Raw genomic sequence first — 6,604 nt, forward strand, 5'->3', positions numbered from 1 at the left:
TAGGAGCATGATCAAAGGATTAAATAAATAGTTGGTGAAATAAAGAGTGCAGGAGGGAAAGTGGAAGATGCCACAGTAGTCAGTAAGGTACTGATAACCCTGCTACTGGTCTATGCTATTTGAGTTGCAGCTATTTAGGAGTTGACAAGACAAAGGTAACTCTTGACTCTATCATTGGCAAACTTACTACTTTTGAGTTAAATGGCTATGATGCTAGTGTACAAAAATCAGAATTTGCATTTAGAGCTTCTATCTCTAACCCATCTGTGAGAAGAAGTAGAGATACCGGCCATAGCTATGAATCTAGATCCAGTGGAGATGTTGATGATGAAGGCAATTTAGTGGAGCTTGAAGTATTATTGGCAAAACGACTACCTAGAGGCACTGGTAAATACAGAGTTAAGCTACCGTTGAAATGTTTTGCTTGCAATAAGATTGGTCATATAGCAGCAAACTGCCCTAATAGTGAAAATGAACACAAGAGAGACATCTGATAATGGTATTGATAGTGGTATTACTGATAATGAATCTAATGATGATGCTAGTGAAGACATTCTGTTTGTGGCTATTAAGGAAGAGACATCTGACCAAAAGGCTTTATTGTCCAGAATGGATAACTCTGATGATTGGATCATTGATAGTGGTTGTTCACATCACATGACTAGTGATCAGAGCAAATTTCTTTCCTTGAAAGAGTTTTATGGTGGTTTTTTCAGATTTGGCAATGACTCACCTTGTATGGTTAAAGGTAAGGGAGTTATTTTGCTTAATGGGAAGAGCAATGTTGATGATGTTTATTAGGTTGAAGTTCTTAAGCACAATCTTCTGATTGTGGCATAGCTGAATGACAAAGGATACCCACTGGAATTTAAAAATGGCATGTGCAAAATCTTTGATAACAAAGGTGAATTGATTGCAACTGATAAATAGACTAGAGGTAATCTATTCCATCTTAATCCTAAAGTTAGAAACTATTTGATTGCAAAGATAGATGATAGCTGGCTTTGGCATAGAATATTTTGTCATATAAATTTTGACAATATTGTTAAAGTGAGTAAGTCTAAGATAGTAAGAGGTCTACCCCAAATAGACAAACCGGTTAATGCTCTATGTAAAGAATGTCAGTTAGGGAAGATGACTTCTTCTACTTTTAAGAGCAAGTCCTTCTCAGCGGAGCACTTGTTAGATTTGGTTCATACAGATCTATGTGGACCAATAAGAACTAGAAGTATTTCAGGTGATAGATATTTCATGATCTTCATTGATGATTGTTCAAGTATGATGTGGGTCACATTATTGAAAGATAAGAATGAAGCTTTTGGTAAATTCAAGGCATTCAGGGCCTTAGCGGAGAAAGAGAGTGGAAAAAAGAAAGGCGGTGAATTCACTTCTAAGGAGTTCACTAACTATTGTGATGAGAATGGTATCAAGCAGCAACTTTCTGCACCAAGGACACCACAACAGAATGGTATAGCAGAGAGAAACAACCTATCAGTGGTTGAAGCTGCTAGGACTATGTTGATACAAGGAGGCGTGGCTAAAACATTTTGGAGACAAGTTGTAAGTACAACAATCTACACAATGAACTGGGTTATGGTGAAGGACAAGACACCTTATGAATACTGGTATGGAAGATCACCTGATGTTAGTTATTTTAAGATCTTTGGTAGTAAATGCTTTATTAGAAGAGGTGATTACATAAGCAAGTTTGAAGTGAAAAGTGATGAAGGCATATTTCTTGGTTATTCCACCAAGAGTAAGGGTAAAGCATAAAGTTGTGTCACACTTTTATAAAGGAAATGGCCAATGTTGATTCAACTTTTTAAATTGAATCAATAAAAAGTGACATATATGTTTTGAATTTTGAAATGATGTAAACTAATAAAATGTATAATTTCTTGTTTATTTTATGTTTGTAATTTTTTTAAAAAGTTAAAAATATTATTTGAATATACATTATTACTAAGTAAACACTATAATTTAGTTGCTGATAAAATGTTGAAATTGAAGTTACATGAGACATCACACTTTACATAGTAAGTTTCACCCTTTTTTCTTCATTTTTTTTGTGTATATTGATAACTTTAGTCTATAAATATATTTTTAACTATTTTTTCTATATATATATTTTTCAATAAGTTTGAAAAGTTGTGTTTATTGAAATATAACTCTACCCATTTGGCGTCACCTTTTTTCTTAATTATTTTTCCAAATTAGAAAATAATTACATCATCTTGACATAGACTCTTTTCTCTAGTGCATTTTTTTTTTCAAAAAATTTAAATAAATTTTAGTATTTTTCCTTTACAAGATAATCAACCTTATATTTTACTTTTGATGACCTACTTTCAATAAAAATAAAATATAAAATATAAAAAAAATAATTAAAATATTAAAAGATATATATTTTGGAAAATTCACTTATAGATCTATAAAAGGGTATTTTTATATTTCAAAAAAGAAAATTATTTGTAAGAGTAGGAATTGTTGAAACATCCAGTTTTTCAAAAAATAAAATAAAATTCGTAATTAGACCCAAAGTGGTATAAAATATACATTTAGTAGACAATTCTAATTGGAAAAGTTGTGAACCATATATAAGATAGCTATAATGAACCTCTATAGACCATATGTTTGACTAAAATTAATTTTTAGTTGGAATCACTTAAATTCACTTATGGTCATAAGTTGGCCTAAAACGTGACACATATTTGTGCTTTTACCCATAAGGCCTACAAATGTTTCAACAACTGGACTCGAAGAATTGTTGAGAGTGCTGATGTTCGTGTAGATGAATGTCCTAAAGTTTCAAAAGGAACCAGCTCAGAGAAAAAGGATGAAGATCCTTGCATTTTGCTTTTGGAACCTAAAATAGTTAAATCTTAAACTGGTAACGCAAATTCTGATGTACTTGTTCAACTGGAACAGATAATTTTAGAAGAAGAAGATGATGAAGAAGTTGAACCTGAGGAGAATGATCATGTTATTCCTAGATATGTGAGACTGAATCACAGTCCTGAGCAGATTATTGGGGATAAGGATGTTGGAGTACTTACTAGAAGAAGAGTAAGAGAGAACTCTTGCATGATCTCCACCATTGAACCAAGAAGTGCCAAGGAAGCTTTTGGTGATGATCATTGGGTTAAAGCAATGGAAGAGGAATTGGATCAGATTGAGAAAAACAACACTTGGACCCTGGTACCCCAACCAGTAAACAAGAATGTCATAGGTACTAAATGGGTGTTTAGAAACAAGTTGAATGAGGATGGTGTTGTAGTCCGGAATAAGGCAAGATTAGTCTGCAAAGGTTATGCACAAGAAGAAGAAGAGGATTATGGAGAAACTTTTGCACCAGTAGCCAGACTTGAAGGAGTAAGAACATTACTTGCATTTGCAGCTCACAAGAAGTTCAAGGTATACCAGATGGATGTTAAGTCTACATTTTTGAATGGGATATTGGAAGAAGAGGTTTATATAGAGCATCCTGTTGGCTATGCATTGACAGATAAAGAAGACATGGTATGCAAATTGCATAAAGCTTTGTATGGATTAAAGAAGGCACCCAGAGTATGGTATGAAAGGCTTCATACACATCTAAAGAAGATAGGCTTTGGAAGAACTAGTGATGACAACAACATTTATCTCAAGTCTGAAGGAGATAAAATATTGATTAGTGAAGTATTTGTTGATGACATTATATCTAGAGAAAATGATGTCATGAGCAACAGTTTTGCAGATGAAATTAAGAATGAGTTTGAAATGTCATTAGTAGGGGAAATAAAAAAATTCATAGGCTTGCAGATACATCAGATGAAGAATGGTATTTTCATTACTCAATCTAAGTATGTGAAAGAAGTTTTGAAGACTTTTAGCATGAGTGACTATAAACCAGTGAAACTCCAATGGTTACATGTTGTAAATTGTCCAAGGAAGATGCATCTAACTCTGTGGATGAAAAATAATACAGGTCAATGATTGGCAAGTTACACTATGTTGTTCACAGTCAACCAGATATTGCCCATGTAGTTGGTATAGTTGCTAGATTCCACAAGAATCCAAAGGAAGCACATCTGATAGCAACCAAGAGAATTTTTAGATATCTGAAAGGTACAATTGATTATGGGTTATGGTATCCATATGGAGAAAATTTTGATTTGTAGGTGTACAGAAATGCTGATTGGGCAGGAAATGTTGACGACTGGAAGAGTACTACCGGTGGAGCATTCTTTCTAGGAGGAAGGCTAGTTTCATAAAGTAGTAAAAGGCAGAGTTGTACTTCACAATCTACTACTGAAGCTGAGTATGTAGCAGCTTATATGAATTGCACACAAGCTATTTGGATGAGGCACATTTTGGAAGGTTTTAATATAAAAATATCAAAACCTATAAAGATTTTCTGTGATAACACAAGTGCAATTAATATTTCTAAGAATCATGTTTTGCATGCAAGGACTAAGCACATTGAATTGAAGTATCATTTCTTGAGGGAGAAAGTTCAAAGCAAAGATGTTATCTTACAGCATGTTTCAACCAAGGAGCAGCTTGCAAATATTTTTACCAAACCTCTACCTAAGACTACATTTGAGTGTCTTAGAAGACAACTAGGGGTTGTACCCCTTCATGTGGTTAGTTGAACATGATGTTGATTGCATCAGTCCCTGAACTACTTGCAGAATTTTACATGAATTGATGTTTTTGGAGTGGATGTATTCCACAAGGGGAGCATCAAGTTGTAGTTTGTTGATGCACTGTGAGATTTTGATATTACATATTTTTACCTTCAATTTTGGCATTGTTGTCAAAGGGGGAGAAGAATTATGTAACTGGGGAGAAGAATTTTGTGTTTGATTAAGTGAACTAGTGACATGATGATGACAGACAAAGCATAGTGAATACTTGGTATGTAAACCAGGATTCCTATTCACTATTTCACAACAACAAATTAGAGGCATTGATATTTGTATTTCCATCAATGCCAAAGGGGGAGCTTGTTGGCATTTTTAGATTGTTAGAATTTTGCATAAAGATTGTATTAATGATATGTTGTCATTGATGTCAATTGAACCAGTGAATGGTATTTATGATTTTGCTGATGTTATTATTGTTACTGCTTTTGTATTGTAACTGGTATGATAAAATTTGTGGAAGATGTTGTAAACCGGTATATGCTGGTTTGTAAGTTAAACCGATGTATAAAGTTAAACCTTTCTATGTTCAGTAACCGGTAAACCTTACCAGTTGTTTTTGTTAAACCCTAACCAATCAAAGTTTGTTGGTTTAAGATTTGATATTGAGCGGTAATGATGGTGACATGTGTGGTCATTGTATGAAGATGATTTCAATTTAGTTTGGTGCATTTGATTGTCTTGGAAAAGAGCAAAGTGGATTGCATCAAATGCATAACGTGTGATGAGTTACAAGCTCAATGAAGCAGTGATTATGGAGAAGTTGAAATTTTCTTCTTAAATGTGAAAAGATTGTTATGATTTCTAACGGTCAAGATTGTACTAATTTATTTGTAATCTCAATGATGAGAATTAGGTTTTGTTATGTTACCAACCTATTTGATTTGTATTTAAGGTCGATGATGTTGTTTTATTTGATATAGGAAAAGTTGGTAGAAATTAGTTGAGTGTGAGATTGCCTAACCGGAGGATGGATCTGCAGTTTGAGTGAAGGCATATTTGAAGCTTAAGAAGGATCTAATCAAGCAAATGTAGTGCTATTGAGAAAGATCAAGAAAAACCTGTTGTTTTCTAACAATCATAGCAGAAATTGAAATCCCCTAACCAAGTAAGCTCTAATAAGCTTGGTTACTTCTAAATTCTCTAACAAGGTGGTCCATTAGCTTGGATTCTCAAACCCTTTACTGAGGTTACTCCTAACAGGGTATTGTGCTTTTCATCAAGGCATATTTGTAAAATCCTCTAACCGGGTGAATCCTAACCGGAATTAGTTCTTAACAGGACTTATTGTAAAGCTCTAACAGGCTTGGCTCCTAATCGAGCAAACTTCAAAAGAGTTCAGATAGCTATCCTTGTGAGTCTCATCTCACCGTGGTTTTTACCTATTTGGGTTTTCCACGTATAAATATTTGTGTCAAGTGGTGAATGCTTTTTGTGATTATGATCTTATTTATTGATTTGGTTATGGCATGATAACTAGAAGTATGAGAGTTGAAAAGGTTGATATTTGATTAAGAATTGTTGATGTTTACAAGATTGAATTTATTTACTGTTAAGTTGGTATAACAGTAAAACCAGTTGGTATTGGTTGATGTTGGTAATCTTTGAGATATTATTTTGATAGAACTATTTTGTTGATAAGTTTATTTTGAGTATACTGATTCACCCCCCCCCCTCTCAGTATTCTACCAGATACTTATTCCTTCATCATATCATCAATTTCATGTGCGCACCTTAAATTTTGTTGATTCGGTAATCAATAACGTGGCAAAATAGAGCACTTTATCATAACAGTGTAGTGGATCACACAAGTACATTCAGAGCTGATTTCCAACGGCCATTTGTTGGATTTGCGATGAATTTTCATTGGAGTGTCGACAAAATCATTCATCAAAAACTCAATGTCGGATTGGTTGACG

This window comes from Cryptomeria japonica, chromosome 7, assembly GCF_030272615.1.
Source record: "Cryptomeria japonica chromosome 7, Sugi_1.0, whole genome shotgun sequence".
Lineage (NCBI taxonomy): Eukaryota > Viridiplantae > Streptophyta > Pinopsida > Cupressales > Cupressaceae > Cryptomeria > Cryptomeria japonica.